General features: G+C 40.9%; 1 protein-coding gene and 1 pseudogene across 1 annotated transcript in view; both read right to left on the bottom strand.

Moving 5' to 3' along the window:
- Window positions 1–11,434, bottom strand: part of Habp4 (hyaluronan binding protein 4) — a 72,072-nt gene that overhangs the window by 44,272 nt on the left and 16,366 nt on the right. The gene's annotated exons all lie outside the window — the stretch shown is intronic.
- On the bottom strand, window positions 6,468–7,561 carry LOC116081958 (annotated as a pseudogene).

The raw sequence follows: 11,434 nt of genomic DNA, 5'->3' as shown, positions 1-11,434 counted from the left end.
AGGAGGAGGAGGGAGGAGGAGGAAGAAGAAGAAGAAGACAAAGAAGAAGAAGAAGAAGAAGAAGAAGAAGAAGAAGAAGAAGAGGAGGAGGAGGAGAAGGAGGAGGAAGAGGAAGAGGAAGAGGAAGAGGAAGAAGGACAAAGACAAGGATGAGATGCTGGAGGCCATGGGGACATAGCCTGTGCACATCTTATATTTTTTTGTCTTTGAATATAGTATACCAAATACACAATTTTTTGAAGAATATTGTTCATAAAAAAGAAAATATGATTATAGTGAGTTAGTAAGTTGTAAAAAGTTTCCTATGAAAGCTCTCTAAGAAAAGGTGTAAAATAGAAGGAATAAAAAGGGTGATTAAGGAAAATTCTTCTCATGTTTGTCTTTGTCCTCAGTACTTTTACATCTTTCAAAATACACAATCACATGGTAAAATTCCTTACAAGTTCACACATAAAATTCAAGTCATAATTGAAAGAAAAGTTTTCAACAGAGAATGTTTACATGAATATCTTTTAGGGGTACTTATTGGGTAAACTCATCACCTGTAACAGCTTCACAGGTTCAATGACAGTTAAAAAACATAATTATTAGTGGAGTTTTGTATAGATAAACACAGTCAATATTTTGTCTTCTGTACCAGAACCTATAATAAATCATTAGTTCACTTTTTATTAAAGAAAAAGGAAAATTATGTTTCTGAGAATTAAATTTACTGATTTTGAAGTGGAATATCAAATTCAGAAAATGCTTAATTAAATCAAACTGTTATTGGTGAAAAGGGCCTGTTGGTGGCCATTTCTGCTTACAGTAGGTTCTTTTTGACATAGGAAAACTGGGATTTTAGTCTTGTGGTTTCTTTGTTGAAGTTGAGTAGTTTCATGTTTATAGGCTACTTGGATTCTTTTGTAAATGGCTGGCTTCTGTTTTCTTGGGAGTTATGTATAATTTTTGCTTATTTGTTAAATTGATTCAAAGAGGCTCTGTTTCCCTTTGTGCGGCGGATAAAGTCTATTTGGACTTAGATCTGATCTATGGGTTTTCACATGGATTCATTTTAAAGGATCAGATAATCATGGAGGAGAATTATATTTTGAGACTAGATGTTTAGCTTAGAATTAGGGTGCAACTTAACATTCATGAGTTCTTTGTTCAGTTCTCAAGCAGGTACCCTACCTCGCACCCCAACCGGTGAATTTAGAGTGTTTTAAAGAAGCCCGTTTTTAATATCATCAAAATTTCAGCCTTTATGGGTGTTTGGTCAGCCACTGTGCAGAATACTGCAGGATACTGAGTGAACTGAATCTACTCTTAAGATTCAGTTTGTGACTTACCACTGACTACCTTTGTTATAATCCTCTATATAAGTTCTTCTTTTTTAAAATGATAATCAGTAGTTTAATAAAATCATGCAACGTGCACAGGATGTAAGTGCTTACAATAAAAAAGCATATACATTCTATGATAAAAATTAGTGAACAGACTCAGACTAAGACTCAGAAACATGAAGTGGGGGCCACAAAATGAGTCCTGAGAAAGCACAAGAGTGGTCAAACTTAAAGGTCCTAGGGGAGCCAGGCCACTGGGGACTGTGCACATCATAATAAAAGCAGAGAAGAAACAGGAAGTCACTGGAGGGGGTCTTAAGGGGTCAGAGAATTTGACACTTGGAATGCTGGCATGACAGCCACTCTGGTGCTGAGACAATGTAGAGGTTCAGGAGGTGCAGTGACAACTGAACTTCACAAGTTTGGGCTGTGCTGGTGACAGAGATGGTCAACAGTTAGGGGCACAATGAAGGCCTGAATTAGGGGTAGGAGAGAACTGAAAACAGGACTTCCAAAGGAGACTAATAGGCTTCTGCTTTGGGAAGCTGAGGAGCGATGATGCTGTTCCAGAACAGACACCTGCTGAGGCCCAGAAGTTTGTGGGGAAGCAGGCAAGCAGCTCAGTCATGCTGAGCATGAGATATCAGTGGGGAAGCTGCGTAGGTGTGCAGGACACACACACACAGACCGCAGACCTTGGACATGAGTCGAAGGATGAAGGCAAAGATCTGTATTTTGGCGTCAATACATACATGGCAATTTAAGAGCAAGGTACATGCCATGCAGTGGTGGCCCATGCCTTTAATCCCAGCACTTGTGAGGCAGAGGCAGGGGGATTTCTGAGTTCTAGGCCAGCCTGGTCTACAGAGTGAGTTCCAGGACAGCCAGGGCTACACAGAGAAACCCTGTCTTGAAAAAATAAAAACAAAACAAAACAAAACAAAAACAAAAAAATAAAACCAAAGAGAAAGAGAGAGGGAGGGGGAGGGAGGGAGGGAGGGAGGAGAGAGAGAGAGAGAGAGAGAGAGAGAGAGAGAGAGAGAGAGAGAGAGAGAGAGAGAGAGAGAGAGAGTCAGTCAGTCAGTGGGAATGATCCAAAACTGGAAGAGGTGGAAGAAGAGATAGTGCTGTGTTCTATCTTTGGGAACAGGAAAACCATCAACTGAACTTCCTATCTAGGGAATTTCCCTGAGGTATGGCAATGATGTGGGGAAGTATTGTCAAGGTTTTGAAGAATCCATGAAGTAGTGATGCTGGACAGTGCTAACTGTTCATCTTAGAAAACTGGCTCAGAGGTTAAGAACACTGACTGCTCTTCCAGAGGCCCTGAGGAGGTCAGTTCCCAGCAACCACATGGTGGCTCACAACTATCTGTAATGGGGTCCAATGCCCTCTTCTGAATACAGAACTCATATATATATATATAGAAATAAATAAGTCTTTAAAAAGAAAAACTGTTACTGAGGGGTTGCCCAGATGGCTCAGTGGGTAAAGCTGCTTGTTACATAAGCCTGGTGACCCGAGATTGATCCCCGGAACCCACATAAAGGTAGAAGGAGAGAACCAATTCTACAAAGTTGTTCTCTGACCTCCACATGCACATGTGATACATATACACAAATAATAGTAAAGAAGTAAACAAACCAAACAAAACCTAACACCTTTACAAAAGTTGCAAGTACCCTGCTCTGTGACTTGCTTGGCTATGGGTCCCAATAGGGAAAAGGCTGAATGAAGAATTATCCAGGAGGCGGCTTTGCCTTCAGAGACACAGCCAGGACCCAGGATGGTCCTAACAGGAGGATCCTAACGGTTCACTGACTAGCCAGCTCAGCTAAGATACTGAGCTCTCATTTGTGAGGGACCCTGGCTCATTCACAGGGAAAGGAGGCTTGGCTTACAGCTTAAGTGTGCTAGATCTGAAGTAGATAGAGATGATCATGAAAAAAAGGAAGACAAGAAGAAAGGGACAAGAGCAAGACAGAAGAGGTAGGGGGCAGAGGACACATACTTAAGTTAAATATACTCATTAAAAATACTATCAGATTACTTAGTTTGATCATTATCCATCAACAAATAAACAAGATCAGCCCTGTGTGATATTAGATAGGATTCAGCTTTTAAAACCCTTAAGAGAAAAGTTTAGGGAGATGGCTCAGTGGTTAAGAATGCTTGCTCCAGCTGGGTATGGTGGTAAACACCTTTCATCCCAGTACCGGGTGGGCAGAGGCAAGTGGAGCTCTGTGAGTTCGAGGCTGGCCTGGTCTACATACTGAGAGTTACATAAAGAGGTATGTAAAGAGACCCTGTCTTTTTTTGAGAGTACTTGAAGGACAGAGTATGAATGTCCAACACCCACGTAAAAAGCCAGCCCTGGGGAGTGGAGATAGGAGGAGCCTACGAGCTCACTAGCTAGTCAGCTAAGCTTGAGATAGCGAGCTTTCATTTTGTGAGGGACTCTCTCTCAAGGCAATAAGGTACAGAACCATACATAAGATACCGGGAGGGGGGGGTGAAGACATCCTCATGGAGACGGGGGTGGGAAGGAGGTATGAAATATGGAACAGTTGGAGGGTGGCCTGGGAGGGGAATAAAATCTGGAGTGTAAAAAAAAAATTAATAAATAAAAGATTAAATAAAAAAAACAATTTACAGTAGGGTGCATTTTAATACTGGTACAACAACAATAGCAGCTTTATAAATGTTTTACCTGTAAGATTTCTATTTTTTTGAGGCAGGTTCTTACCAACTTGCCCAGGCTTCCCTCCACCTTTGTTTTCCAAGTAGCTGGGACAACTAGCAGAATCTACCATGCCCAGCCTAGTTTTTTTTTTTTTTTTAAACGAGCCTTTTATGCAATAAGAATGATCAAATGTACAGTATATAGTGGTTTATTACTATTGCAAACATAATTGCCCACAAAATGACATTCTATTACAAATCCTTACTTAATTTTTAGTGATTATTTTCCTTATTTTTACATAATATCAAACTAGTTAGCATGCTCTGTTGGCTTTGGTGGTGTTTGCCATAAGTGGAGGAATGAAGATGTAAAGTTCAAATTTGTCTATGGCTAAACAGTTCCTGGGCAGAATGGGCTACATGAAAACCTATCTCAAACCACAAACACACAAAGAACCTCCTAGCTGGTTCTAGATGTATCTCTTCTATATTAAACATACACGTGGACCTCATAAACAGGACTGCCTCTTAGGTGCTAAACACTGTCCCCAGGACTACTTTCCAGTCTGATGACTTTCCAACACGATGATTTGCATCGCAAAGCAATTATCATTCAGTAGAAATAATGGGATTTCTGGAAATACAACTCTATGGTAGGGTTTCTTTCTTACCATTGTGCAATAACAGCATCAGAGGTGATCCTGGAGTTGGGAATATGGCTTAGTGCACTTGCCCAGCATGCTCAAAGCCCTGAGACTCCTCTGCACTGAAAAAGAAAGATAGTTACTTCTGCGCCTTGAGTGACACTCATTTAATGGGAATGACCCATCTACTCTCCTTAGAACGTATGTGATGAGATCCTGGCTGAAGCTACATAGTGTTTAGTGCCACAAAGACATGTAGCAAACCATGGGATTCCAGAAATGAATTGCAATTTTCCAGGAATGGACAAAAAGGTAGCTAGGTAAAATATAAGGCTCTCAGTTAAATGTGAATTTCAGAGCATGAGACATATATACATAGGTATGATGAATGATTAGTTCATTTTGTAGTCACTGTGATGAAATAGCTGAGAAAAGAAGGATTCCTTTGGCTTATAGTTCTACCACACACTCCATTGTGGAAAGGAAGGGATCAAGATAGCAGAAGCTTAAGGCAACCGGTCACACTGTATCCACAGCTTAACGTGATCTATCTCTGAGGGTAGGTCATCCCACATCAATTAACTTAGTCAAGATGCTAAGCCATCTTCCAGGTAATTATAGGTAATATGAAGTATATAATTGATATTAAACCATCACATGAATGAGTGTGTGTATGTTTGTGTGTTAGTACTGGTGTTGGAACAGGGTCATGAACATTCGAGAGAAACACTATACTCCTGAGCTCCCTGAAAAGAATTAAATGTAGTTTTTAAATGTAAGTGCACCTCATTCAATATTAAGGAGAGTTTAGTGCTACTAGTTTAGCACATTCATGACCTTGAGTTCTATCTGTAACACTCAAATATTTGTTGTTTATTAGGGCAGATTTATCCTTAAAGCTTCTTTTGTGGTTTATCTGAAATTCAAATTTAATGGAGTACATTATATTCTTATTTGCTAAGTCTGACAGCTCTAGATTAGCAAGAATGAAGTTCAGTGGGAGGTACATCACTGCCAGAATATACAAGCTGGTAAGGATCAAAGCTGGAAACAGGTTTCGTGATAAAACTGCCACAGACCAGAGAGAATCCTTGACAAGGCATTCTAGAAAATAGAGGGTTCATGCTGAAATCATGAAGAATTTGCCTGCTGGAAAATGGACAGCAGATATAATAGTAAGGAATAAAGCCTGAAGCTATAGTTCAGAGTATTTGTGCTTAGCATGTGTGAGGCCTTGGGTTCAGCCCCAAAAAGAAGAAGTGGAGGGAAGAGAAGGGAGGAGGAAGAGGAGGAAGAAAAAGAAGAAAGAAAGAAGAAAAGAAAAAAGACTCAGACTATGTTCTTAATGTCATAACTTCCTTTATATAACAAATTATTTATACCATTAGTACTTCCTAGCACATTTATTAATTTTGTGTGTTGAAGGGGAATATATCATTAGTTCTTTTCTTCCCTCCATTTCAGTCCTGGGCATTGAACTGAGTCACTAGGCTTGGTGGCAAGTGTCTTTATCCTTTGAGCCATATTGTCAGCCCCTATGAAATTAAATTTGAACAGCGACTCTAGCCTGAATTGGGTAATTCCAGGATAAACATTAGTTTGCAGATTGCATTTTCTCATCTGGTCCCCTTACCATCGTAAAAGCAAGAAAATATCTAAGTGCCTTTATGCCATAGTATGTGTAGGCTCCAGACATACTCACTCTGAATCTTTAAGAATTATACTCATATAGTTATACATATTTTAGTACATTAACATTTGTGAGGGTTGGTCTGTCATTGTATGTTTCACTCCAAGGAGTCAGGCCTAGTTGCTCTCAGTTTTGCTCATCAAAGCTGCTTGTAGACAGCGGCAGAGACTGGGTAGGGCTTTGAGGATGAGCCAGCTGAAACTTTCTCTTTAAGGTCCGAGTTGGAGTGAGTCTAGTCCCTGTTTCCATGTTTTCTTTGTTGTTTAGAGGGGTCTCACCTGGGTTTCTTTCTGCCTGGACTTTCCTCAGCAGTTTCCGGAGATCGATTTGGTTTTTACCAGAAGTAATTACGACATTTTTAATTCGAGTTGCTGACACCCCGAGTTATGTTTCAGGTTAACACGCTGCAGATCAGAGACAGTAACTACGGGAGTCCGTTCCTCCGGTGGTGTTGATACAACTTTCTTTCATCAATACTCTGTGTCTTTTTTAATTTCACAGTGAGTAGATCTTTAACTGTTATATGCATAGGTCCATCACTCTTTAATGGTTCAACCTCAAGTACTTTAGTGGTACCAGACTTTCTGAGCAGCAAAGGTGCTAGGGGTGGCAGAGGTGGAGGGGGAGGGAGAGGAGAAGGGGGGAGGGAGAAAAGAAGGAGTAAGGGGAGGAGGACTGGCTGGGTGTGGCTGTGTGGGAGGAAGTGCGGTTTGGGATTCCCCATGGGTTGTCGGAGCACAGGCAGGCACAGTTGTAAGTTTATCACTCGGGCAACATGTGTTACAGCGGCTTGAACAAGATGAGTTTTCTGAGATGTTCTTCAGGTTTTTTTGGAGATTGCACAATTCACTTTTCAAAACACACAGTTGTTGTTTTAGACGGTGAAGTTCTCTGTGGTAGACTTGGGATGGGAAGATGGCATCTTTCAATACTTCTAAACTCTGGGCTACACGGGTCTGACAGCAACTATGTATGCGCCATGCTCTATTTGTCCAAAGGTTTATTGCATCTTTGATGTTAGAAAATCTGAAGTTCCAAGATGGTCTTAGCCAGTTTCTGCTTTGGGGAATATCTGTTGAAGAAGTAACCACTCTCTCTGGTGTGGGTGGTGGAGGGGAAGGTGTCAGTAACTGAGGCGGGACCTGAGAGACCTCTTTCTTCTTAAACAACCCTTTGTCTTTGTCTTTTAGCTTTCTTCTTGGAGGTTTGCACTTGGGCATGATTTTAGTCTAAGAGCCCGAGGGTTAGACGAAGTTCGGGCCTAAGCCTCTTCCACACCATAAAGAAAATTTCAAAATTAAAATCTCTATATAAGTTCTTGTTTTGTTACTTATGAAGATTACTTTTGTACAGAAGGTTCATGCTGTTAGATGGCTTCATCACTGGCCCCCTCAGTGCGTATCCTTAAATGACATTCTATATCTATGATTTCATACACAACAGAATTATCCATAATTTTGATAATGAATGTTACAGATAATTAGACTAACTAGATTCTTCTATGAATAAAATATTTGATGTTCACTGAAAATTTGGATGATTTATCCAAGGTCAGTGTTCAAGCAACACTGAAAGCTGAAAAATCTGCTTTCATTAACAGATCCAACTCCTGTCATTAAGCTTTTATTAAAACGCTTAAGGACTATAAATTCATATATGAGCTTGAACTTGAAAAGTGAAAAAAAAAAAAAAGAAAAGAAAATTATGGCCTTAGTAACAGATAATGATTAGTCAAGTACTAGTCCTAACAGAAAGAAATGTGATCAATTTTGCTGTAGTTCCTTAAGTCTTTTTTTTTTTTTTAGATTAGACATGGATATTTATTATTTACCAAATGTGATGAGCTACTCGAGTACTTTATATCTTTTTTCTTTCATTAGATTTTTTTTTATTTACATGTCATATCTCCCAGGCCCATAGGATGAACAACAATATGAACTAACTAGTATCCTTAAGTCTTATCAATTTTTTTCATTCGCTCTGGCTCACACATAGTGAATGGACTCTGAGTCTCTCACTGATCAGCACAAGCTGTCTCAGTCAAAGAGAAAACAGCCCAAGCAACTTACTTCTCTTCTCTTTTTTTTTATTAGATGTTTTATTTACATGTCATACAATATCTCCTTTCCCAGGTTCCCCTACCAAAAATAAAAAAAAAAAATAAAATAAAAAACAAAACCAAAAACAAACCCCAGTTCCCACTCCCCTCCCCCTGCTCACTACCCTACTCTCTCCTGCTCCCTGGCCCTGGCATTCCCCTACACTGGGGCATAGAACCTTCACAGGGCCTAGGGCCTCTCCTCCCATTGATGACCTACTTGGCCATCCTCTGCTATACATATGCTGCTGGAGCCATGGGCCCCACTATGTGTACTTTTTGGTTGGTGGATTAGTCCCTGGGAGCTCTGAGGGTACTAGGTAGTTCATAGTGCTGTTTGTCCTAAGGGGCTGCAAGCCCTTCTGCTCCTTGGGTCCTTTCTCCAGCTCCTTCATTAGGGACCCTGTACTCAGTCCAATGGATGGCTATGAGCCTCTACGTCTGTATTAGTTGGGTACTGTCAGAGCCTCTCAGGAGACAGCTATATCAGGCTCCTGTCAGCCAGCACTTGCTGGCATCCACAATAGTGTCTGGATTTGATGATTGAATATGGGAAGGATTCCAAGGTGGAGCAGTCTCTGGATTGTCCTTCCTGCAGTCTCTGCTCCATAGTTAATCTCTACACTCCTTTCATGGGTATTTTGTTCCCCCTTTTAAGAAGGTATTTGTTTTTGTTTAAGTATCCACACTTCGGTCTTCCTTCTTCTTGAGTTTCTTGTGGTTTATGGATTGTACTTTGTGTATTCCAATCTTCTGGGCTAATATCCACTTATCAGAGAGTGCATACCATGTGTGTTCTTTTGTGATTGGGTTACCTCACTCAGGATGGTATTCTACAGATCCATCCATTTCCCAAAGATTTTCATAAATTCATTGTTCTTAATAGATGAGTAGTACTCCATTGTGTAAATGTACCATATTTTCTGTATCTATTCGTATGGTGAGGGACATCTGGGTTGTTTCCAGTTTCTGGCTATTATAAATAAAGCTGCTATGAACATAGTGGAGCATGTGTCCTTATTACATGTTGGAGCATCATCTGGGTATATGCCCAGGAGTGGTATAGCTGAGTACTCTGCTAGCACTATGTCCATTTTCCGGAGGAACCACCAAACTAATTTCCAGAGTCGTTGTACCAGCTTGCAATCCTACCAGCAATGGAGGAGTGTTCCGCTTTCTCTACAACCTCACCAGCATCTTCTGTCACCTGAGTTTTTTATCCTAGCCATTCTTACTGGTGTGAGGTGAAATCTCAGGGTTCTTTTGATTTGCATTTCCCTGATGACTAAGAATGTTGAACATTTCTTTAGGTGCTTCTCAGCCATTCAGTATTCCTCAGTTGAGAATTCTTTGTTTAGCTTTGTCCCCCATTTTTTAATAGGGTTATTTGGTTTTCTGGAGTCTAACTTCTTGAGTTCTTTGTATATATTGGATATTAGCCCTTTATCTTATATAGGATTGGTAAAGATCTTTTCCCAATTTGTTGGTTGCCATTTTGTCCTATTGACAGTGTCTTTTGCCTTATAGAAGCTTTGCAATTTTATGAGGTATCATTTGTCAATTCTTGATCTTAGAGCATAAGCTATTAGTGTTCTGTTCAGGAAAATTTCCCCTGTGACTATGTGCTTGAGGCTCTTCACCATTTTCTCTTCTATTAGTTTCAGTGTATCTGGTTTGATGTGGAGGTCCTTGATCCCTTGGACTTTAGATTTGTACAAAGAGATACGAATGGATCAATTTGCATTCTTCTACGTGCTAACTGCCAGTTGAGCCAGCACCATTTGTTTCCACTGGATTGTTTTAGCTCCTTTGTCAAAGATCAAGTGGCCATAGGTTTGTGAGTTCATTCTGGGTCTTCAGTTCTATTCCATTGATTCACCTGCCTATCACTGTACCACTACCATGCAGTTTTTTTGTTTTTTGTTTTGTTTGTTTTTTTTAATCACAATTGCTATGTAGTAAAGCTTAAGGTCTGGGATGGTGATTCCACCAGAGGTTCCTATACTGTTGAGAATAGTTTTGGCTCTCCTGGGTTTTCTGTTATTCCAGATAAATTTGCAAATTGTTCTTTCTAAGTCTGTGAAGAATTGAGTTGGAATTTTGATGGGGATCCCCTGCTGCTATGAGCAGGAGTTACTAGCCAGAAATCAGTGACTTTTCGCTACAGAACATCAAATGAAAGTTAAATTTCCAGAGCCCATCAGCTTCTGACCCCCAGAACAGTAAGAGAGACTTACAAGACCAGAGATCTTCAGCCTTTGGTGTTTGTCTGATGCTGTGTCCCCCCTCAGCATCTGCACCTCTCAGGGCTGGCCCCTTTTGGTTTTGTGTTCAGCCAGATGATGTGGGATGGGAATGGCCACTTGGGCAGGCAGAACACAGATGCTAGACTGCATTTAAATCTGTGTCACTGTTGTCAGGTGCTGGGCTCTAGCAAAACACTGATGCACCACTCAGAGGGTGGGTAAAACCACAGCCTAGCATGTGGGAGGCTAAGGCTGGGGTTCCCAAGCTCCTGGACATCCAGTCACTACTGGGAATCCCATGGAGTCAGGAATAAAGGGACTGTGGTACATGGGCCCATGATGAGGAGTCCTGGCAGGGGTCTCCCAAACTTCTGGACATCCAGATGCAGCTGGAAGAGGTGAAAATGGAAGAGGCCCATGGCATGAGGATGAGCCCTTGGCAGGGGTGAGGAGAACTCTGGCTTAGCTCATCTGTGAAAGCCCTTAGCTTAGCAGCTATTGTTTGGGAGCATGGAGGGCCTTCGGGGGAGGCTTAGATAGCATAGCTCTGAAAGTAAAGACTTTCTCCATGCTCCCCATGGCCATTCTTGAAGAAAAAGACAGTCCTTGGCTCCCAAATGTTTATTGATTCATCATGGAAATTGGATGCATACCACCTCCTGAAGTTGACCAGAGTTTAAATACCTTTTGTAGGGAGGAATGTCTGAGAAGGGAAGCTTATTTGCTAAACTCTCAGGGCCTCTAGGTAC

Source organism: Mastomys coucha, unplaced genomic scaffold (assembly GCF_008632895.1).
Source record: "Mastomys coucha isolate ucsf_1 unplaced genomic scaffold, UCSF_Mcou_1 pScaffold7, whole genome shotgun sequence".
NCBI lineage: Eukaryota > Metazoa > Chordata > Mammalia > Rodentia > Muridae > Mastomys > Mastomys coucha.
Note: the sequence above shows the minus strand (reverse complement) of the source record. Positions and strands in the feature narration are given on the sequence as shown.